General features: G+C 47.3%; 1 protein-coding gene across 2 annotated transcripts in view; it reads right to left on the bottom strand.

The window, feature by feature from the left end:
• The window catches only part of NUP85 (nucleoporin 85), a 394,523-nt gene that overhangs the window by 209,410 nt on the left and 159,957 nt on the right, over nt 1-25,156 (bottom strand). The window contains exon 1 of one of the 2 annotated variants that reach the window (XM_078654508.1): nt 7,009-7,110. The exons of the other annotated variant lie outside the window; for it this stretch is intronic. The gene's annotated coding sequence lies outside the window, so the exon portion shown is untranslated. Of the gene's footprint in view, nt 1-7,008; nt 7,111-25,156 lie in introns of those variants that run through there. 2 annotated transcript variants of the gene reach the window in all.

Genomic DNA, 25,156 nt, shown 5'->3' with positions numbered 1-25,156 from the left:
ACTTAGTGAGATAACTTGGACAAAGAAAGAGAATATGGACCAAAGCAATTGTGAAGCAAATGGAAAATCAAGCTCTTCTTGGGCATCGTGGATAAAACTTTGTGGGGTGGGAGGAGAAGAACACTGAAGCACCTCCAGTTGCAGAGGAAGAATGGTGCAACTATATAACAAAAATATATAGATCAAACCATAACAATAACAACCAAAGCCCATTGTTCAATATTGGAAGTTAAAAGTGCCATATCAATCAATCAGATCGGATGGGTTAATACCATCTGTAAATGAAGGCAATAAATATAAAAAAATGTAAAAGATCACATGTCCAAGGTCCAGATGGATTGAGTGCGGATATATTAATTTCAGCACCAAGGGAATGAGCTCAAAATATAACTCCAGTTTTTGCAACTATGATCACTGGATAGGATATCCCAGAGTCTTTGAAAGGCAGCATCAGGGTCCCCATCTATTATACAGGTTAACGGATATCGCAAAACAATTAGCATATGATAACACTATTAGACATACATAGCAAAATAAATGCTAAGTATTTGCTGCAATCGCTAGATGAATAGTTAGAAAAGTAGTGGTTTTACCAATGAACCAATTGCATTTTAGGAACGGCTACTCAACGGTGTACAGGTGCTTTGCATTAAAATGGATAGGTTGAGGAATACACTTCAAAAGAAAGGTATTTTTATGTAGTGTATATTGATTTATCCACGGCCTTTGACACCATAAACTGAGATGATCTCTGGAAAAAATGCTACACTGGAAAATGCCACAAGCCTTACTGAAACTAATAATGCAATTACTTGAAGGTGCTTGGACGCAAATGAGTTGGAAATAATGTATCCAGACTCGTAAAACCTACACCTGCAATGGTATTCGTTAATGCCTCTTCTCTTTTCCATATATATTGCAGATACCCTAGGGGCACAAAGACAGGTCCAGTCTCTCCAAAACCCATCTCATCAATGTTCTACACCAACAAAACAATTCGATGTGACCTTATCTCAGTTCTCTTACAGAGAACACGAACAAACTACTCATTATTGTTTCAAAAACAATTACATTTCCAAACAGAAAATTGGGAAGCCAACCCACATTGGTGGCTTAGAGGTGAACTACTAGAGAGAGTCCGAGTATAGGTATTTCGACATTTTTTTAAAATAGAATTATAATTTTAATTCACATATTGACCAACAGGAACATGGTGCATAAGTAGTTTCAAGATCATTAAAGAAGATGCGAGGACTGGGCACTAGGCCACAGGTCATCTGCAGTTTTCTGGGAGTCCTATAATGCAAAAATAAGTAACCTACTGCTGAATGGATGAAAAAAATCGACAAAACAAAGTATTTTAGTATCTCTAATGCAGTGGAAGGACTTGTTACAACAACTGATTAAACCGCACCTACAATCCAATACTCCAAACCTAAAGATGTATAAATTACAAAAAACAATGGGGGCCTTAGATACAAGCAGAAAACTTAGGGGAAGGAACGGAACAACAAAGGACACAACTGATAAAACAATGGGTTAAAACAGAATCCATGAAAAAGGAGCTAGTGAACTGTAGTGAAAGACCTTAACTCATGATTTACAACCCTATCAGAAAAATAAACAAGCATTTACAATGCAACGGTTTCGCCTTTGGACACGAGGCATTCAGAAGCGCTGCACTCACCTTTATCGAGCTAAAAAAGACGACTGAAGCCACAAGCCAAACACGAGCACACATTCACAACACCGGGCATTACGTGTTAGGAGCATTCTGTGCAAAAGTAAACATTCAAAACACGGAATTACAGAAGCGCTGCACTCACCTTTATCTTGCTAAAAAAGACGACCAAAGACAACATGAGACAACCACTTCGGCCAAAGGCTTTTACAAAATAACGAAAACATCACGGGACAAAAAAAAAAAATACACGCCCACCGCCACATGACGTCAGAAAAGAGGCAGGATGAGAAAAACATTGCCGGAACGCCCACGAATCGCCTCGGTGAATGACGGACGCCTCTGTCTTCCAATGGCTAGCCTCCATTTATGGAGCTAGCCAATGAAAGACAGAGGCAGGACTAAGCCCAAACTGTAGGAACATAAGATTTCTACTTTTTACATTTGTACATTTCGAAACTTACTGCCGGCAGCTTCTGGTGTGCCATCACTATGCACTAACCCTGCCTGCACTCACACCAGCATGGATTGCCATCCTGCATGCATGGCCTAGACCCCACCTGTCACCTGTCACACTTCCAAATCTCGGACTGAATCTCCCTCCTCCTGTACTATCCCAGTCTGGACGACCTTCATGTGCAGACTGACCATTGTCCAAGAGGAGGCGGTATGGGGATATCGCCTCCTCTTGGGCAATGGTCAGTCTGCCTCTCGTTTGCTGCCACCCTGCTTCCAGTCTGTGTAGGTGCCACCAAGGGTGGGAAGCCCCATTGCTGATCGTCTAATTGTAGCTGCCATCACTTCATTGTGTTCACCCCCTCTCACTCTCTATTCACCCTTCCCTGGCACCCCGAGAGCCCATCCTTCATATTTGGCCCTCCTTCTCCTTGGAAAGGTTTTCAGAGTAAGTGAAGAACTCTGTACAGTTCCCTATCTTTTTAAAGCCCTTTTGGTGCAGGTTCTATTCTACGGGGAGCTGCGGTGTACATAGGATGCACCTTCTGTACTAGAGGTGCCCTGGCTGTAGAGGGGCGCTGTGCACAGATGGAGGGACACCTGTGAATAAGCGCTGCGTACGCAATATGCTTACGTGCAGATGACTGAAATGTCAAAGGTTCCCATCTGGAAATGTGTGCCCACCTATGAATAACAAAAGGTCCCAGGGAGCTTGTTAGCAAGAGGATGCGCCCCACTTTACCTTTACAGAAGGTGCTGCGGACACAAAGTGTCCATAAACAGAGGAACGTTCACTATACACAAGGTGTCTATCTGAAAAAAATATGTATACAGAGGCGATGTGTGCCGAGCTCAGCTGCTCACTTCCAAAGGAGTGATGTGTGCACACGCGCCACCTATGGATACATAATGCCCACCTTCAGATAAGTGCATGTTCACAAGATGCGTACAACGCACCCCTACCTGGAAATAAGGCTGTATACTCCATGCGCCATCTGCTGAGAATCTCAGTAGGCGTCAGCTTGCAATCAAAAGCAACCCAGTCTGGGACGGGTAATCACCAGAAGAACCACTATAATGGTCAAGTAAAGCTCAGGTGCGACACAGACAGTGACATAATGTCAACAGCAGACATCGATGTGGGCGAAAGTTCGTGAAACTCCAATGCAGCAGCTGCACAGTTACATACCGCTGGTTCTACCAGACACAGCCCTCACTACTGGTGAAGATAACAATTCTGCAACTGTTTCTACAAATACAGCACCAGCATTTCACCGTGTGTGGCACTGATGTGCCCTTACTGGAAAATGCACCACTTTCCTGTTACCTGATCACTTACGTATCGTCTCTCCTCCCAGAATCCCTTGAAGCACAGTTCCTGAAAGCCCAAACCACAATCCTCTCGGTTTGTGCTGTTCTTCTTCTTCCCCCAGGCTTACTGAGCCGGCGTGAATCTTCACCGGTGAGGACCACCCTCTCACCGGACCGCCGTCTCCTGACTGCATGATGCAGCAGGGCCCTCTCCCTCACCCAGTGCCCTCGTGTCGGCTGGCCCGGCTGCTCCGAAATAAAATACATAGCTGCCAAGGTTTCAGATTGCCTATGTGTGACATTTTCATAATTTCAGTGTAATTATGAGTGACATTGAACGATTATGAGTGACACTTTCTTGCAAGTAAAATGAAGCATTGAAGATGGGGGAAAATATAAATAGCAGAAATTACACTAATTTGTGCAACGAGAAACTCTAAACAAACCTTCAAACTGCGTCAAAGCCCCAGAAATTGAAGGTCACTTAACTAGTGTCCTTATTTGGGGGGGCTGTCTGGAGGCTGTGTGAAGCTGTAGCCAGGCCTCAGGTTTAGTTAAGCAGAGGGGTGTGAGAAAGCTTTATTGCTGCCACTGGTTTTGTGCCACTGAATACACGCCTCGTGAGACCCCTGAAAGGTCTGAAAGAGCCAATGGAATGCAATCATACTGAGAACAAACAGCTTCCAAAAAGTCCTAACAATTGAGCAGCTCAAAGTATCTGGGCATATGCAGTTGTACAGTGCAGCTATATGTATGGGCAAGCAAAGTTCTGGCAATTAAACATTTAACATGACTAATATTGTAATTACCAGCAATATGGTATAGAGGTGCGTGTGTTTTTCAAATAAAGCACGAAAGAAGATAATTAAATAATTCACAACATAGTAGGAGATTAATTAGAACTGTAATATGGTGGTGCCATGTAAACATCCCCAAAAAGTACACCATAGCGCCACTTGCTGCCTCGGCAAAACAACTGTCATTACGTAAAATTTTCCCAAAACCAGCAATAAAACCGAAACCAAGCTCCAAACAAATAAGAGACACACTCTGCCCACAACAAAACCGCCGCTCCCCTCCCTGCTCTCTGCCGCGGGCAGCACAGCGGAGTCTGAACCCATGCCCCCTCACCTCTCTGTTCACACCGGCCACACCTGTAGTGTACGAAGTCCCCAACAGACTGCAACCAGCAGGGCCTCGCTCCAGATATTAAAGAGGGGAAAGGTTTCCACATTTTCAGCTGCCAGTGACGCCGGATCTCCCCCTCTAGCAGATTGAGAAGGGAGAACCAGCAGGGGGAGGATGAACCAGGCAGATAGCCGGCGGGCCAAGCAGGCGAGCAAGTTAGCAGCAGTGGCCTGTTTCTGGCTGTGTCATGTGATGGGTACCAAAAGTCACTGTCACGCGTGGTCTGGTCACAGGTCATCAGCCCTACCCTAACTGCTACCCTATGCCTCACCCTGAAGAAGACGGCGCAAACGCGGCCGGAAACAACTGTGGGCTCTTCCGCGCATGCACCATTTCATCATAAACGGCCTCAGAGGGGCCCGGGTGTGCGCGCCAACCATATAATTAATTAAGAGCCCGGCGCTGCGTGCACCATTGAATTGATGGCGAGGTGGCTGACCTCGCCTTTCATGAAGGCTGCCTCAGATGAGTGAGGGGGCCCCTGCCCTGAAGAGCGGGGCCATGGGGCCCCACCACGGAGAAAGGAGGGGGGCCTGTGTTACTCCCCTGCGCCAGCAATTCAATTAATGAAGAGGCCGCCTGGACGTGGAGTGCGCGGCTGCGCGCACCATTTAATTAATGGGGAGGGTAGCCGGGCGTTCATGAAGGCTCCGCTGAGTGAGGGGCCCCCTGGAGCGCGTGGCCCCCCCGCACCGCGGGGCCTGCGGGGCCCTGTGTTACGCCCCTGCACACACGCCGGGGTGCTGCTAGTTCTTCACAATGTAATAAGAAAGCTACACGTCTCACTACTTCAAGCTCGGCGCATTTTTATCAGGAAATCGTGGCTTCCCGACGTCACGGTTACAGATTTATCATTCAGACATTTCCAATCGCTTCCTTTCAGGAACAAGCCGAGGCAGCTGGAGAGGGAGGGAGGGGTGGGGGCCCCGGGGAGCGGCAGAGCGAGACGGAGGAGAGCTGCGGCAGAAGGGGAGGGAGGGGTGGGTGGGGGGGTTAGACGAGACTCCGGGAGCGAGCGGGGGACCGGAACGCGGGGGTCTTCAGAGGGGACCGGGAGGCTCATCTACAGGGTCGATGCGGCCCCGGCAGGGATCTGCCCACAGGCACTTAATTGATCCCTGCGAAGCTGCTGTTTTCGAGTCACCCCGCTGTCAGCTTCCGCTTAATTGTCTACACCAATCCTCGGTGTCTCTTTCGTGCTTCGGCTGAGATACAGCCACATATTCACTTGCAATCGCCTCACGGGATAAGCCTTTAAAAAATAAATACACATAAAGCCTTAATAGCATGAAACACACATTATCATTAGCAGTTACTAAAAGTAAATAATAAGTCAGGTCCCGGGCCGCGCTGTGATTGGCTGACGTCACGGGGGTTTCCCGGCCGGCAGCCAATCGCAGCGCGGCCCGGGACAAAGGGGCGGGGCTTAAAAAAAGCACCAGAAACGCCCCCGAATCGCGTTTTCGTGAGAAAGCGCGATTGACAGCCTCTGTCTCCCAATGGCTAGCCTCCATTTATGGAGCTAGCCAATTGGAAACAGAGGCTGTCCTAACCTCACTATTGAAAACAACAGATTTCGATCTGGGAGTGGCTTCGCCCCTCGCCAGGTTACGAAACCTAAAAATGGTGTAGTATGAAAAAGGAGAAGCTGAAGTTAGGACTGGGCCACGTTCCGACTTCCATACAATGGAAGAAGTTTGACAATGTTCTAAAGTACGGGGTCCCCATTGTGTGTTCCTTTTGCCAATTCACCACACTGTTACGTTCTCATTTACTTTTATTTTCCACAATGTTTAGATATAGACAGGAGAGAAATGCTGCTTCCTGTTTATAGAGAACTGCTGATCTGTTGAGTACAGGAACTGAGGCTCTCAGTACAGAGATGCAACAACATAAGATGCTGCTACAGGCTAGGTTCATTCTTTGATATTGTGACGAACTCATTGGCCCAATTGAAATAAAGCATTTTCACTTGCAAGCTAAAAATATCACTGAAATAATAAGTTAATGTTGGGTACTGTTCTGTTACACGAGCTGTCACGAGCGTGGTGATTGTCTGGTCACAGCTCGTGACAGTCATGTGTTGGAGGTTAAGGAAGAATGTTTTCTTTCAAAGTGGGAGAGCCTTGCCATTCTAAAGACTGTTTTATGCATGGTCATTCTCACACTGGATTTCAACATGAGCTGTTGTGACAAATAAACCTCGTCACTTTCCAACTTGCTTCCAGTCTCGGATTACTGTCTTCCTACACTGGCGACGGGCGGGATTGAATTTACCGCGTTTTGATGATTGAAGGAAGATTGGATTGCTGGAAGCAGAGATTCGCCAAATAATTTTGCTCCGCCTAAATAATTTTTCTCCGTAATCTTACCGCTTATAAGGATTTCCTTTGAGGAGTTAAGCCGAGCTTTGCTGAATTTGAAGCGTGTGGAAATTTGTTTTTTTGTGATTGAAACTTAGCGCAGGGAGGTCACGGTGACGCAGGGAGATCTCGAGCTTACACGTTACTGTGTTGTTTATGCCCGATCTCCTTCCAAAACATCACGCAAACTACGTTTGACGCGCTGCTGCAACAAGGCCGACTTCCCCTAGAAAAGAGCGTGTGAACGACATAACGGCCATTTAAAAAAAAAAACAACTCCGGTGAAATGAGATTTATCGATCGACTTTTCATTTGAACTACCTTGCACCAAGTGAACTCAGTGAGGTATTAACTTATTTTCTTTTCTTTTGCCAATCACACTGTGTCAATAGTTCTGTGGAACTTCAAGGATTTGATGTTATCTCAAGTCAAATTATTTTGGTTTCCACGGCAACCATCTAATATTACTAGTCCGACGTTTTCTCCTGCAAGTGAACATTGATTATTACATTTTCTCCTGCAGTTGAACAATTGACTACTACATTTTCTTCTGCAAGTGGATTTTGACTACAATTTTTTTATTTATTTCTTTTAAAAATGTTTGGCATTGTTCCTCCTCCTGCTTTTCTTTCATCCCCAGGGGAACCACCTATGACTTGGGAAATATGGGAGCCTGTGTTCTTAGCTTATGTAGATGTACTAGAGGAGGGAGAGTGTGAGGCTGAGAGGAAATTAGCTTTATTAAAACATTGTTTGGGTGGTATTGCCTTGAAGGAATATAAAACTCTTCCACCCCTAGTTAATCCAGGGAATTTGAATGTTTAGGAGTATGCTTCAGAAAAGGGGGTGGTGATGAACAGAGTGTCTGAATTAAGCAGACCACTCTTACCCAGTCCAAAGATCAGGGCTTGATCCATCACCGTTATTTAGCTCACTGCCCCATCCCAGCTCAGAACCTGGCTATATGCAAATTAGTCTGTCCCTGGCCCAGTGCATCATGGGAACAGGGCAGACCAAACTACCAAGCCAATTCTTCACCAGAAAGGAGACAAGCTTCCGGGGACCGGTTTCTGCCATTTCAGGCGTCGTCGGCCCGGCTTGCTTGAATCCTGATGGAGCAGTGAGCAAGGGACTCATGTCTGAGTATACCCTTCCACGCTTATGGTGGACAAAATGATTCAGAAAAGGGGGTGGTGATGAACAGAGTGTCTGAATTAAGCAGACCACTCTTACCCAGTCCAAAGATCAGGGCTTGATCCATCACCGTTATTTAGCTCACTGCCCCATCCCAGCTCAGAACCTGGCTATATGCAAATTAGTCTGTCCCTGGCCCAGTGCATCATGGGAACAGGGCAGACCAAACTACCAAGCCAATTCTTCACCAGAAAGGAGACAAGCTTCCGGGGACCGGTTTCTGCCATTTCAGGCGTCGTCGGCCCGGCTTGCTTGAATCCTGATGGAGCAGTGAGCAAGGGACTCATGTCTGAGTATACCCTTCCACGCTTATGGTGGACAAAATGATTCAGAAAAGGGGGTGGTGATGAACAGAGTGTCTGAATTAAGCAGACCACTCTTACCCAGTCCAAAGATCAGGGCTTGATCCATCACGGATTCAAGCAAGCCGGGCTGACGACGGCTGAAATGCCAGAAACCGGTCCCCGGAAGCGTGTTTCCTTCCCAGTGTAAGAATTGGCTTGGTAGTTTGGTTTGCCCTGTTCCCATCATGCACTGGGACAGGAACAGACTAATTTGCATATAGCCAGGTTCTGAACTGGGATGGTGCAGTGAGCTAAAAAACGGTGTTGGATCTAGCCCTGATCTCTTGACTGGGTGAGAGTATTCTGCTTAATTCAGAAACTCTGTCCATCACCACCCCTCGTTGTTAAATATTTTGTCCACCCTAAGCGTGGAAGGGTATACTCAGATGTGAGTCCCTTGCTCATTGCACCATCAGGATTCAAGCAAGCCGGGCCGACGACGGCTGAAATGCCAGAAACCGGTCCCCGGAAGCTTGATTCCTTCCCAGTGTAAGAATTGGCTTGGTAGTTTGGTTTACCCTGTTCACATCATGCACTGGGACAGGAACAGACTAATTTGCATATAGCCAGGTTCTGAACTGGGATGGTGCAGTGAGCTAAAAAATGGTGTTGGATCTAGCCCTGATCTCTTGAATGGGTGAGAGTATTCTGCTTAATTCAGAAACTCTGTCCATCACCACCCCTTGTTGTTAAATATTTTGTCCACCCTAAGCGTGGAAGGGTATACTCAGATGTGAGTCCCTTGCTCATTGCACCATCAGGATTCAAGCAAGCTGGGCCGACGACGGCTGAAATACCAGAAACCGGTCCCCGGAAGCTTGTTTCCTTCCCAGTGTAAGAATTGGCTTGGTAGTTTGGTTTGCCCTGTTCCCATCATGCACTGGGACAGGAACAGACTAATTTGCATATAGCCAGGTTCTGAACTGGGATGGTGCAGTGAGCTAAAAAACGGTGTTGGATCTAGCCCTGATCTCTTGACTGGGTGAGAGTATTCTGCTTAATTCAGAAACTCTGTCCATCACCACCCCTTGTTGTTAAATATTTTGTCCACCCTAAGCGTGGAAGGGTATACTCAGATGTGAGTCCCTTGCTCATTGCACCATCAGGATTCAAGCAAGCCGGGCCGACGACGGCTGAAATGCCAGAAACCGGTCCCCGGAAGCTTGTTTCCTTCCCAGTGTAAGAATTGGTTTGGTAGTTTGGTTTGCCCTGTTCCCATCATGCACTGGGACAGGAACAGACTAATTTGCATATAGCCAGGTTCTGAACTGGGATGGTGCAGTGAGCTAAAAACCGGTGTTGGATCTAGCCCTGATCTCTTGACTGGGTGAGAGTATTCTGCTTAATTCAGAAACTCTGTCCATCACCACCCCTTGTTGTTAAATATTTTGTCCACCCTAAGCGTGGAAGGGTGTACTCAGATGTGAGTCCCTTGCTCATTGCACCATCAGGATTCAAGCAAGCCGGGCCGACGACGGCTGAAATGCCAGAAACCGGTCCCCGGAAGCTTGTTTCCTTCCCAGTGTAAGAATTGGCTTGGTAGTTTGGTTTGCCCTGTTCCCATCATGCACTGGGACAGGAACAGACTAATTTGCATATAGCCAGGTTCTGAACTGGGATGGTGCAGTGAGCTAAAAAACGGTGTTGGATCTAGCCCTGATCTCTTGACTGGGTGAGAGTATTCTGCTTAATTCAGAAACTCTGTCCATCACCACCCCTTGTTGTTAAATATTTTGTCCACCCTAAGCGTGGAAGGGTATACTCAGATGTGAGTCCCTTGCTCATTGCACCATCAGGATTCAAGCAAGCCGGGCCGACGACGGCTGAAATGCCAGAAACCGGTCCCCGGAAGCTTGTTTCCTTCCCAGTGTAAGAATTGGCTTGGTAGTTTGGTTTGCCCTGTTCCCATCATGCACTGGGACAGGAACAGACTAATTTGCATATAGCCAGGTTCTGAACTGGGATGGTGCAGTGAGCTAAAAAACGGTGTTGGATCTAGCCCTGATCTCTTGACTGGGTGAGAGTATTCTGCTTAATTCAGAAACTCTGTCCATCACCACCCCTTGTTGTTAAATAGGAGTATGCTTCGTCGTAATTGAATTTGCGTTATGGTAAAAAGAAAAATGTTGTTATGGAGAGGTTTATTTTCTATTCACGGAAACAACGTGCTGATGAACCTGTTGAAGATTTCGTTTCAGCTTTACGATCATTAGCTGTTACATGTGATTTTGAACACATTTCTTATGAGCAAGTCTTAAGGGACCAAATTTTGATGAGAACAAATAACAAAAAAGTACAAGAACGGCTTTGGACCACATCTGATTTATCATTAAACAATGCCATAGACATTGCCAAGTCTATCGAACATTCAGAAAAATTTGTGAAAGAAATTAGAGGCAATGAGAAGAACGATGTCTTCAATGTGTCTAAAGATTCTGATAAATTTAAAAAAAATATTCACAAAGGAGTGATTTTCCGTTTAAAATGGATGGAAAGTTCAGGAATCAAAAGCAAGAAATAAAAAACTCGAAACCACTTTGTTTCAGGTGTGGAAGTGATGGTCACTTAGCAGTTTGTAGAAATTGTCCAGCTTTGGGAAAAATTTGTTCAAAATGTGGAAAAAAGGCCATTTTACTAGATTATGTAAATCATTACCAAGGAAAGTAAACTGTGTACATGATTGTTGTGACAGTGATACTTTTGATGATGAAGGCGAATTTCAAGTCAATACTGTTATTAATGTCTGTGGGGAGGGTGAGTGTACTAAGCTTCCTTCCTGTCTAGTAAGGGTCGACAGTGTTGATATGGAATTTTTTGTTGATTCATGTGCTTGGTTTACCATTATTTCATTGGATGTTTTTAAAGAAAAATTGCCTAACAAAAACTTGGTCTCACCTGATGTATCACCTGGAGGCTACACAGGTCACAAAATTGATCTAATTGGTTAATTTGAAGCTAATTTGCATTTTTTTGGCCGTCATACTTATGGGAAAATTTATGTAGCAAGATCGGGATGGTCACTTCTGGGGTGGCCACATCAATATCTATTGGAAATGAAAATTGATCCCAGAGCCAATCCCCCTGTTTTTGCTGTAGAACCACACAGTATATCTAGTATTCCTGTGTCCAATACCCAATTAGTAGAAGATTTAAAGAAATCATTTCCTAATGTTTTTAGCGGTACTTTGGGACGATATCAAGGTTTTGAGCATGTTATTAAGCTACATGATAATGTTATTCCTGTTCGACAGAGTGAGGAATGTGCCCCTATCTTTTAGAAGCAAATTGAAAGATATGCTTAAAGATTTGTGCCAAAAGAACATCATTGAACCAATCGAATCATCCCCATGGGTTTCTCCCATTGTAATTTCCATCAAATCTTCTGGTGAACTTAGGTTGTGTGTGGACCTTCGTAGTGTCAATGAGGCGATTTGGGTTGATTCTCATCCTCTACCTAACCTTCATGAGTTGGTTTCCACTCTAGCGGGAGCACAAGTTTTTTCTTTTATTGATTTAGCCAGCGCGTACCATCAAGTAGTTTTAGCTGAGGAATCAAAAAACATGACCGCTTTCTCCACCACGGATGTGATTGTCCGGCCCCCGCTGAGGGAACAGTTGCTTTCACGTGGCCCTCCCCTGCTGCACTTGGGAGACGGGGCTTGGGGTCCCTCAACGGCCATTTCTACATATACAGCGGGCGATTTACGGAGACCTGGCAGCCATGACCAGGGGAGGTGGCGGGTCCACCAAACAGCCAACGATCGACAAGTTCACCGGACCTAGTGGGGGCCCTGGACCGTCGGGAGGTGGACAGCAGGGAGGAGGGCCGGACAACACAGCACTAATGGCAGCCATCACCCAATCGAGGGATATGCTCGATGCCAAGATAGGTGCCGTGGGCGCAGATGTCACCCTGTTGCGTCAAGATTTGCGCAATGCAGTGGCACGGATCACTGAGGCTGAATCCAGGGTGTCGGTGGTAGAGGACGATGTAGGCACCCTCAAGAAGAAAATGGCGGCGATGGAAACTGTGCAGCGGGGTCTGGCGATTCGTGTGGAGGATGCTGAAGGACGCGCACGCCGCAACAACCTTCGATTTATTGGATTTCCGGAAAGATGTGAAAAGGGCAATATGGAACAATTCCTCACGCAGTGGCTGAGCACCTGGTTGCCTCCGGAGGCTATGTCCACCTGCTTCGTTATTGAACGCGCACACCGCGCCTTGTCACAGATGCCACCGGAGGGTGAACGGCCCAGGGCAGTAATTGCTAGACTTCTGAACTATCATGACCGAGATGTCATTCTGAGGGAAGCGAGAACCAGAGAGGCTCTTCTTTACGAAAATCGTAAGATAATGATTTTCCCTGATTACACGAAGCTAGTACAGCAGCAGCACCAATCTTTCATGGACGCTAAGGCGAAACTGCGAGGTCTCAAGCTTCAGTACTCCCTGTTGTATCCAGCTCGCCTGAGAGTGATTTTCCAATCGCAGACACTGTTTTTTAATACTCCGGAAGACCTCTTTAAATGGACCGACGAGACAGTGAGGATCCGGCCGAACTCTCAACCGGGACTGAATCCGGACACTTCGAGGGGGTCATCACAGGAACAGAGTGGTCGGACGACCAAGACTAAGAGACACCGGCGATCTAGGTCGCGAAAGCGGTCGGCCTCCTTCAGTGGCGCCCGGGCCAGTGGTAGGGCAGAAGATTCGGACCAATCTGAAGTGGAACATGTCCAGACCTGAGGATTCTGCGCCCACCTTTGTACACTTGTCACTATAGGCTCTGGTACACGAAGTACGGGCCCTTAGGACTCCATAGCCTGGTAGCATCACGGCTGCCTCGGGATTGGTTAGCAGCTGATCATTGAACATGGGGGGGATTGTGGGTTGGGGTGCGGGGACTACACATTAGGGGCTACTGCTCTCCTACGGATGTGGGAGGTCCTGGGAGGGGAGGGCTGAGGTTACTGTTTTCTGGGAAGTTGGGATCCATTGGCATGGCTGGCTCAGGGTCCTCGGTTTTGGGCTCGGGGCTTCCCATGCCGCGACAGGTACTTCATAGTTTCTTGAGGTATAGGGGGAGTGGAGGGGGGGTGTGGGGGGTCGGGAGCAGGGCTTCTGAGTTGGGGCCGAGACCTGTTCAAGACAATGACGACATTCTGTTGACAGTTGGTGTTGGGGTTCGGGGTAAGACGAGAGTTGCTCGTTGTGTTATTCTGAGGGTCTGGGGTGGAGGGGTGGGACTGCACGTGTGTCTTGCTATAGTGTTTGTTACTGTGTGCGATGAGTGGCAATGGCGAGGACGTTCTGCGAGATGTCTCCCACTTGATTATGGCTGAAACAACTCATAGACTCCCCGAGGCGTCTCTGCGGGTGATCACGTGGAATGTCAGGGGAATGCTCGACAAAATCAAGCGTGGGGCGGTGTTGCGTTGGGGGAAAAATGAGAGTGCTGATGTTTTCTTGCTCCAGGAAACCCACATGATGGGCTCGAAAGTGCTTGGTCTACAGAGGTTCGGCTACCACCAGGTATATCATGCCGGTTTTTCCCGGGGGATCCAGGGGAGTGGCCATTTTGATTCATCGCCGAGTGGCCTATGTTCATGAGAAGCAGTGGGTTGACCCGCAGGGTCGCTATATCTTTGTCAAGGGCATGGTGGGCACTGAATCTGTGGTCTTTGGGAGTGTCTATGCCCCCCCTCCACTGCAATGGGCCCTAGCTGAGAAACTATTCACGGTGTGGGAGGACATCCCCGAGTCCCTGGCTGTGATTGGCGGTGACGGGAATGATGTGATGGACGTGAGTGTGGATCGCCGGCGGCACCGGGATGTGATTGAGTCTACCCCTCCCCCCTCCCACACCCGACTGCATGCTATGGTTGAGGGACTGGGCTGGTCGGATACCTGGAGACATATGCACCCTGCAACACGCGAGTATACGTATGTCTCTGCAGTGCATGGCTCCTATTCCAGATTGGACTGTGTGTTTGTGCCAGGCGACTGCTTGTGTAGAGTGAAAAGTGCTGACATCCTGCCTAGAGGCCTGTCCGATCACTCCCCGGTTTCGATTAGGGTGGAACTCCGTCGACACCGCCAGCCGTTTAGGTGGAGGATGTCCTCGTGGCATCTCCAGCAGCCTGCCTATGTGACGCACTTGCGTGAAGCGTTAGATCTGTATTGGCGGGAAAACCTAGTAGGGGACATTGACGCCGGGGTAGTGTGGGAGGCCATGAAACCCACTATCCGGGGTGTGGACATTGCGTGGTGTGCTGCGGCCCGTCGGCAGCAGCGGGAAATGATCGTGGAAGCGGCCGCGCGGGTGGAAACCTTGGAAGAACGAAACCGCGAGGGGGGTGATTAAGCCGGGTTGCGACTCCTTCTTCAGGCTCAGCAGACCTATGCATCAGTCCTACTTGATGAAGCAAAACAGGCATGGTTAGCCACACGCAGTAGAATATACCAATGGGGGGACAAGTCATGTACGATGCTTCATAGACTCTGTCAGCGTCATCTCCAGCCGCTTACACTGCCAGGACTCACGTCCGACGACGGTGCAGTCCTTACTGATCCAAGCGAACTGGCGGCCAGCTTTGCCGCATACTTCGCTACTCAGTACGCCCCATGCGATCGCCTATCAGCGGACGAGATGACTAAATTTATTGAAGACATGCCCCCCAAGAAGGTGTCGGATGAAACTAGGAAGGCCCTCGATGCGCCCCTTACGGCTGAGGAGTTGGGGGATGCCCTGGGACAGCTTAATACTGGAAAGGTCCCTGGCCCAAGTGGCTACCCGAGTGAGTTTTATAAGAAGTTTCATGTACAGCTGGGGTCCCATTATCACCGGGCGCTTGAGACGGCGCGTGAACAGGGCACACTACCCCGAGACTGGCGCCATGCCGAGATCGTCGTTTTTCAGAAACCAGGTAGACCCCCAGAGAGGAACGACTCGTATCGCCCCATTTCATTACTTAATATTGAGGCTAAGGTTCTGGCTAAGGCCCTAGCGAATCGTTTGTCCCCGTATATAACAGACCTGGTGCATCAGGACCAGGCCGGGTTCATGCCTCACAGAGCGACGAGGCATAACATCAGACGCGCACAGGCGGCGATTGACGCCATGGGCGCCACAGGAGAGCAGGCGGCTCTGTTGCTAGCTGATATTAACAAAGCCTTTGATTCCGTCAGTTGGACGTACCTTTTTGCTCTTTTGCCCCGCCTAAACCTAGGCCCGGTTTTCCTGTCCTATATCAGGCTACTATACACAGATAATACGGCCTCGGTCCGGGTTGCAGGGGCGGTGTCGGAGACGTTCTAAATTGGACGAGGGACCCGACAGGGATGCCCACTCTCCCCCTATTTATTCGCTCTACTTATGGAGCCGTTGGCTGCCTGGGTGCGCATTGATGCGCAAATGCGGGGATTTGTGTGGAACAACAGCTTATCGGATAGGATCGCACTTTACGCGGATGATGTCCTTTTCTTTCTTACCGACTTGCAGCGCTCGGGGCCGCGTGTACTGGACATCATGCGAATCTTTGGGGAAGTCTCGGGCCTGTATTTGAATTTGCGTAAATCTACCCTCTGGATGCTGAATGGCGACGCATTAACGGATCCCTGGACGTCGGGGCTACAGGTAGCCACGCATGGCCTGAAATACCTAGGGGTGTTCCTGTCGCAGTCGGTGAACGTTGCCTGGGAACGCAACATAGTGCCCGTTTGGGACAGAGTTCAGACGGATGTCAAGGCTTGGTCTCGAATGCCCCTCTCTCTCTTTGGCAGATCCGCAATTTTTAAAATGGTTGCACTCCCGCGTCTTCTCTACCAATTGCAGAATCATCCCTATCCAATTGCGCCCCAGTGGTTTCGACAGGTTAATTCAATCTTGGGCCGCTTTCTATGGGCTGGGGGGACGGCCAGAGTAGCACTACGTACGTGCTTCTTGTCCACCTACTGTGGAGGCCTGGCCACCTCGGATTTACTGTCTTATTACCAAGCCGCTCATCTGCTTATCCTGAACGAATGGTGGTACGGCGACAGCAGAGATCCAGCCTATGCCCTGGAACGCACATTGATGGGCGACAATACGCTCCATACAGTCCTCTACTCGGCCAGCTTGCGCCGGAAGCTGCCGAGGGTCACGAGACTCGTTTTTGCTGTCTGGAGACAGACCTTGCGCCGCATGGGCTGGTGGGGTCAACTGACCGCTGAGACACCGCTATGGCACAATGGCCTGTTACCCGCATTGTCGGCCCTGTCAGGATTTGACGGCTGGGATGCGATCGGGATTTCACAGCTGGGACACGTGATGTCCGGAACGACGCTCAAGTCCTTTCAGGCACTCAGCATCGAATTTGATATGCCCCAGTCCCAATTCTTTCGGTACCTACAACTCCGACATGCACTCATGCCCAGCATTGCCAACATAGATTTGCTTCCCGAGTTTAGTCCCATCGAGGCAAAAGTCTTTATGGGAGATCTGGGGGATAAAAAAGTTTCTCGCATCTATCAGACTTTAGTCACTCATTGCTCCTCCACCCTTCTTCCGCTGAAGACGTCTTGGGAAACTGATGTTGGCCCCCTCGATGAAGATGACTGGAGGGAGGCTCTGGAGTCCCCTAAGGGGTCGGCCATTGCTATACGGTTCCGTTTGATACAATTCAAAATTCTCCATAGGGCCTACTTCACCCGTGAGCGACTGTGGAAGGCTGGCTTGATTGGATCCCCGGAATGTTTGCGCTGCGGAAATGAGGTGGGCACTTTGCTCCATACGATGTGGTCGTGCCCTAGGCTGGTGGGCTTCTGGAGAGGTGTGTGGGATTGCCTGTCTGAGGTACTGCATTGGATTCTCCCTCGCACTCATCGTCTGGGCTTACTCCACATCTTAGAGGGGGTTGGGGGAAACATATATAAACGTCACCTGCTGCTCCTGGGACTAGTAGTGGCCAAAAGAGATTTAGCCCGGGCTTGGAAGGATGTGAGGGCCCCCCCCCCTGTGTGCTTGGAGGGCTGGAATGGACTTTTGCATGGGCCTGGAACGTCCGATTTTTGCAGCACGAGGATGCCCCCGCAAACACTTCAAGATATGGAAGAGGTGGGCTGAATATAGGGGGTTGACTCTGGATCCTCCGGCAGAACTGGAGGAAGATCTGTAATCCCCCGCACTCTGCAAGTCCTTGCATTACGCCACAAGTATCATATCATGATTACGTACCGAGGTTTTCAATACACACGTGCACGGGGGTAGGGTGGGACACAGGGGTGGAAGTGGGAGGGTTGGGTAGTTGGGGTTCATAGGGGTAGGAGAGAGTATTGCTGTATTCTTTATACTTGCTTTCTCTTTACAACTTAGTTGGACATTTGGTCCTTTGATGTAACTGTATCACAATGATTGGTGGTGTTCTCCTGATTGTGGGGAGCCACATGCTTTCCTTGCTCGATCCTACAAATAAAACTTGTTGTGAAAAAAAAAAACATGACCGCTTTCATTACGCCAGAGGGTCTTTACAGATTTTGCCGTATGCCATTTGGTTTGGCGAGTGCCGCCTCAGTGTTTCAAAGGCTTATGAGAGACACTTTGGAAGGGTTAAATGGCGCTGTAGCATTTCAGGATGACATACTTGTTTTTGGCAAGGACAATGAGTAGCATGATAAAAACGTTCAGGGTGTGATTGCTGCTTTGTCAAAGAAAGGACTTACTTTACGTCTTGATAAGTGCAAGTTTGGGCAAAAAGAGGTTGAGTATTTAGGGCATACCATTAGTGGCATCGGGATTAAACCTAAACATAATCATGTTGAAAGCATTGTTAAAGCTCCTGTGCCTTCCTCCAGATAACAGCTCGTGGCGTTTTTGGGACTCACTGAATTTTATTCAAAATTTATACCAAATTTTGCTTCAAAAGTGGATCCTTTCAGAGGTGTGTTGAAGAAGAATGCTAGGTTTGTTTGGACTGAGGAGATGACTGAAGTCTTTAAGAAATTGAAAAAGTTTATTGTGAATGCACCATGTCTCAAGCCTTTTGTGTGTGGTGCCAAATGCATAGTCATGGTGGATGCTAGCAGTTCTGGTTTGGGTGGTGTTCTTTTGCAGAGGGATAATGAGAAAGAGTGGATTGTTGCTTACGCATCAAGAGCCTTGAGGGACGCGGAAAGAAACTATTCGGTCATAGAGAGGGAATTATTGGCGTGTGTCTGGGGAGCTGAACACTTTAGACCGTTTTTGTGAGGTACAAGGTTTATCATAAAAACTGATCACAAGGCTTTGATTTTTCTCATGTCTCCAGGCGGTGGCAGAACAATGTCAGCGCGTCTTGCAAGACTAGCATCTAGACTACAATCTTTTCAGTATCAAATTGAGTATGTTCAGGGTAAAGTAAATGTACATGCAGATTGCATGTCCAGACTGGTTTCTCCTTGTGAGGTTCCTTGTGGAGTCTTAGAAGATGATTGTGAAGTGGCTTTTACTTTTAATGATGTCGATTTGGCGGATAAAGATCGGTCATTTTTGCAAGAAAAAAGTTGGGTAATGGAGATGAGTAAAGATGTGGAGTTGTGTAGTGTCAAGAAGTATCTAGTACAAGGTTGGCCTGAACCAAGGAAGTTGTCTGGTGATATGATGGGTTTCTATAAAATTCAGGAGGAGCTTGCAGAGGAGAATGGTTTGATTTTAAGGGGAGACAAAATTGTTCCACCTTTTTCTTTTAGAGATATTATCCTCAAAATTGCTCATGAGGGGCATTTAGGGATATCTTTTACCAGAAGACGAGTGAAAGAAACATTTTGGTGGTCAGGTATTGATTCTTGCGTAGACCATTTTGTACGTTCTTGTGTATATTGTTCACACAGTGACAAAACAGCTGTAGCCTTACGTCCTGAACCACAACCTGTTGATTATCCCAATGGCCCGTGGAGTAAACTGGGCTTAGACATCATTGGTCCTTTTAGTTGTTTGTCTAAGCAAGAGACTTTTGGAATTGTCCTGATTGATTACTACTCTAAATGGCCGGAGGTTAAAATGGTTAAGGATGTTACTTCTCAGAGGGTGATTGAATTCTTGGATGAAGTTTTTTGCAGAGAAGGGATTCCCCAAGAGATTGTGACTGACAATGGTCCTCAATTCGTCAGCAAGGAAATGGAGAGTTTTATGATTAAGTGTGGTATTGTTCATAGGAGAATTGCAGTTTTCCATCCTGAAGCCAATGGCCAGGTTGAACGCTTCAACCGCGTGATCAAAGAAGCCATCCAACTCTCCGTTAAAGGTGGTTTGAATTGGAGGATTGCATTACAATCCATGCTTTTGGCGTATAGGACTTCTCCTAATTCTGTAACCTTGGTTAGCCCTTTTGAGCTTTTAAGAGGACGTAAACCTAGTACCAGGTTAGCACCTTGGTGGTTGAAAAGAATGTGAGTGGATCCGATGAGTTTTTGAAGGTTGATTTTGAGGCTGTTCGCCGCAGAGTTGAGTTATATAAAGAAAAGATGAGACTTTCCATGGAAAGGAAGATTGGTCCTGCATCCAGTGGTTTGATAAAGATGGGTGACTACGTCCGAATAAAAAAAAAAAAAGAGGGTGTTAGTAAAGGTTTTCCTGTGTGGTCAAACCCTAAAAAAGTGATTGAAGTTTTCAAGAATGCCGTTAGGGTTGATGGTGGTTCGGTTTGGAATTTCAATAGAGTTTCGGTTTTTTCTGGGCCTACCTCGTTTCAAAATGATTGTTACAGTAATGTGTTTTTGGATGTTGGAGAACACACTGAACATAGTAATAATACAGAAGCTGACAACAATTCTGGTAACACTAGAAGTGTTCGTTCGCATCGTCTTCCTTCTAGGTTTAGAGATTTTGTTATGAATTAGTTCTACGATGTTAATCTTGTTTTTTTTTGTTGTTGTTTGTTTTTTTGTTTTTGTTTTAAGGGCGGAAGGTGTGTTGGGTACTGTTCTGTTACACGAGCTGTCACGAGCGTGGTGATTGTCTGGTCACAGCTCGTGACAGTCATGTGTTGTAGGTTGATAAGGAAGAATGTTATCTTTCAAAGTGGGGGAGCCTTGCCATTCTAAAGACTGTTTTATGCATGGTCACTCTCACACTGGATTTCAACATGAGCTTTTGTGACAAATAAACCTCGTCACTTTCCAACTTGCTTCCAGTCTCTGATTACTGTCTTCCTACAGTTAACATCTGTGGCCCCCACATCACAATGTACCCCTGTTATGTTAAACTTGGGAAAGTGACACACAAACTGGACATGAGAAATTAGCATTAGGCATTTTAAACAAAAGTCTTTTTATACTATCATTGAATATTTTTACTTCCAATTCTATCTACTGGTTGAACTGAGGGAAAAGTCAGACTAATGAATTGATATTTCAAAGAAGACTCGCAGAGACATGTATAGAGAAGTTAATGTAATATCAAATCAAATATAAATCGCACTGTGCACTTTAATAGAAACCCTTTTCTCTATTACTATTGAATTTTGGTTTTGCGGCTCTTGTTTAAAAACACTTCACATGAAAATTGCATAATACATTTTACCAAAAATAATTTTGGTATTACTACGGAATTTGGTTATTGCTGCTCCTTGTTAAAAATAAATAGAGGATACATTCTGTACTTTTGACCGAAAGAGCAGATATTTTAGTAGTCTGAATTTTATATAATTTTTAGGCAATGCTCTCTAATCTTTACTTGTTCTGACTTTCGTAGGACTATTAGCCATACACTGTTGACCCGTTGTCCAAATGTTTTAGCAGATCATGTTCTGTATCACTTAAGACATGTATCCTTGTGAATTCTTTATTTTAATATTTTTTGTGTAATGAGTGTAATGCTTCTTTTGCCTAAATCGGCATAATATAAAACAAATAAAATAATTAAAATAAGCACTTTTGCAGTTGTCGCATGTGCAATCTTGTGTGAGATACTATAGCTAGACATGTAGCCAACATCCCAAACAGTTTTATTACTGTTCAGTTACAGTATGTGGTGTCTGAAAAATGAGTTGCAGCTTTCGAATGCCATCATCCTCTCACGGTTAGAGTAGGCTTTGCCTGTGAAGGAGTTAAAAACAGCTCACAGAAACGGATGGATGTGCTGAGGCTCTAGATAAATCTTTTTTGTACTGACTCTGAGCCCTAATCTCTGTAATAGAGACACTGCTCCCCGAGTGTGCATTAGGCACCGCTGTCGGCTGCTACTTTATTAGCCAATCACACTGGTATGCGAAGACATGAACAACATTGCAGAACAAATGTGAGGTCATCACCGCTAGGCATTTGGTCAACAACCTCAGGGCTGTGGAGACCCCAAAGTCAAAACATACAAATTGGCAGTGTTTTCCATCTAACAAAAAAGCATAGGTAGCGGAAAATGTTCAGGATCCATGGAGTGTGAAAGACATCCAGGAGGTAAAGGGTCACCGTGTGGTCTCTGTCGCTGAGCAGAGGGATGGAATCCTGCAAGGCTGTCCTTTTGAAGTGCTACAACAGAAAGTATCCATTAGTGGCCGGAGTCAAGAATACACCTCAGGATACTGTCCTTTTCGAGAATGAGAAAGCAAAAGGAGTAAACTCCTTGACTTCAGTGGTGTGGGAAAAACCTTTGCTTGAAAGTTCTTGCACTTCCTCCCGCAATGGTTGCTGGTATTCTGGATTGCGTGCTCTAAAGTGGTATGTTTGGTAGTGTGGAACTCTAAACAGTATCCCTCAGACGATTGATAGGACCTACTTGTCTGCAGTTATTGCTCCTACTTTGGAAAGAATATCCTTATTCTACCCTCAAAAGACATGGCGGTATAGGGGAGTGTCACCTTTGGGTCACAAGAAGGGAAGTAGCCAACACTGAAGGGGGTCGATTTAACGGTTTTTATTTCGGTACAACACAAAGTTAGAGTTCTCAATAAACACAGTGAGGGTCCAGGATCCTTCCTTGGTGTCCTCAGAGGCAGGTATTGGGGCGGAGGTCCGAGCGTCCCAGAGCATGTAGGGAAACACAAAGAAAACAACGAGGCTATTAGGTACTGGTCACGCTTCTCAGAAGGCAGGGGGAAAGGGAGTGAGGGGAACAGTCAGAACCACCACCAGCAAATGCGTCTATCCGTGCACAGTGCTCGAGATGTACGGTGACAGATATCCCGGTACACTACCAAGGCAGTATTGACAGGCCTCCCCTCCCGTCTCTCTACTCGGTCCCGCCCTTCTCAACCCGGAATAGCGAACCCAAACGAGCACGCACCTGGGTAAGCCACGCGTCTTCCTTTGCGTGGCTGGGCGATACGCGGTATCGTTGGCCTCCTGGCGTCTCCTTTGCCGGTCTCTGCCTCACGTCCGATTCTGTCCTGGCGCCTTCTACACCCGCTGTGTCGGCTCCCGTGCAGGACTCCGCCGCCTGGGTCCCGTCTTCCTTTTCGGTCGTCTTGGTCTCGTCTTCGGTATTCCAGCTCACGTTCTTCTTCTCCTGGCGTTGAACCGCTGCTTCCCACGAGTCTGCCAGCCGAGACACGGCGTCTTCCGGATCCTCGCTGATAAGTCCCAATCCCGCTCCTGATTGGTTCACGGAGTCAGCTGGTCCAGAGGCAAGAACCTCGTCATGACCAGAGCGGCTATTCTTAAAGGGCCAGTAGTCCTCCTGTGGATAAGACGAAGAATCCATTAGCCGATCCGGGGCCAAGCAGGGGACCGGGTAGGGGACCCCGTGACAAATCTCCCCCCTAGACTTTTCCCGTTCGGGGGAAAGTGGATAACGGGACAAATAGTCAGCATTTGTCTGAGCAGAACCTTTACGATGACACACCTCAAAATCATAGGGTTGCAAGGACAAGAACCAACGTAGGATGCGTTCGTTGTGGCCCTTATTTCGTTGTAGCCATTGCAAAGGGGCATGGTCCGAGAATAGGGTAAAATGACGGCCATCTAGATAGTAGTGAAGTTTTTCAATGCTCCATTTCACCGCCAGGCACTCCTTTTCTATCGTGGGATAGGCAGTCTCCCTAGGGAAAAGTTTCCTACTTAAGTACAGAATAGGCCGTTCCCTCCCATCCTGATCTACCTGGGACAACACTGCACCTAACCCAACCCCTGAAGCATCGGTCTGGAGGAAAAAAGGTTTGTCAAAGTCAGGTGTAATGAGGACTGGAGACGAGGAGAGAACATCTTTTAGTGCCTGAAAAGCCTTTTGAACTGTAGGGGAGGGTTGTTTGAACTGGCCGGAAGTGGCTGTTTTCTTCAACATATCAGTCAAAGGCGCTGAGAGGGAGGCAAAGTGCGGGATAAACAGTCGGTAATAGCCGACTAGGCCAAGGAAGGCTCTGAGATCCCTCCTATTTTTGGGGAAACCTTGACTTTGAATGGCTTTGACCTTCTCTTGTTGGGGGTACAATTGGTTGTTCCCCAAGACATACCCTAGGTATTTAACTTGGGAAAAGGCAAAGCGTGATTTCTTTGAGTTTAGATGTAATCCGGCCTTTTCCAAGGCCCCCAGGATCTGTTCTAAATGCTGCAGATGGGTCTGCCAATCTGGACTATGGATGACAATGTCATCCAAGTAGGCTGCTGCAAATTGTAAATGTAAATGTACAGGAATTTATATAGCGCAAATCACCGAGCGGTTTCTAAGCGCTTGCTTAGGGAACCCATCCTGGTATTCCCCTGTGAGATAACCCCGGCAGGGTATCCGCAAGGTGAAAGCCAGGCATCCCGCCGCGAGGGGCCGTTGTGGAGATTAAGCAAGCTATTGCCCAGAGTCGCAGAGTGTGAACCCATGAATCGAGTAGGCACCAGAGCGAGAATTGTCGAGTCCATGGACATTTTAGGACTCAAGACCCCGCCGAGCCGGGAATTGAACCCTGGTCCCGGGCTGACCTCTGCTTCCAGGTCTGCCTCCTCTAACCAGTGAGCCACACTTCTCTGTCTGTATGGGGCTAACACGGTATCCATAAGACGCTGGAACGTAGCAGGAGCCCCATGGAGGCCAAAGGGCAAAACGGTGAAATGAAACAGACCGTCTGGGGTAGTGAACGCGGTCTTTTCCTGATCTTTTAGGGAAAGGGGCACCTGCCAGTATCCTTTGGTGAGGTCAATGGTTGTTATGTATTGAGCCTCACCGAGATGTTCTATTAATTCATCGACTCTTGGTAAGGGATACCCATCTTGTTTTGATACCTTGTTCACTGCTCTAAAGTCGATACAAAATCTTTTACTGCCATCGGGTTTTGGCACTAGTACCACAGGAGAGGACCAGTTGCTCTTAGAGGGCACTATGATCCCTGCCTCTAACATTTTCTGTACCTCCTCTTTTATTACTGCTCGCCGGGCTTCTGGGACTCGATAGGGTTTTTGTTTTACTGTCACCCCTGGAACGGTCGGAATGTGGTGTTCGGCTAATGTAGTTCGACCTGGTTGATCAGAAAAGACGGACGGATGTTTCATCATTAATTCTTTCAGTTCGTCCTTCTTGGGTTCGGGAAGGTCGGGGTTCACTACTGCGTGCTCTATGGTATGAGCAGGAGGTGTAGCTAAGAACACTGAAACAGGATTTTTAGGAGGAGAACCCAGCCATTTCTTTAAGATGTTAATGTGGTAAATTTGAGTTCGGGTAGGAGAAAGCTTTAGAGCATATGTA

The sequence above is a fragment of the Lissotriton helveticus genome, chromosome 7, assembly GCF_964261635.1.
Source record: "Lissotriton helveticus chromosome 7, aLisHel1.1, whole genome shotgun sequence".
NCBI classification, from domain to species: Eukaryota; Metazoa; Chordata; class Amphibia; order Caudata; family Salamandridae; genus Lissotriton; species Lissotriton helveticus.
The sequence above is the reverse complement of the archived record's forward strand: the minus strand, read 5'-3'. Positions and strand labels throughout refer to the sequence as shown.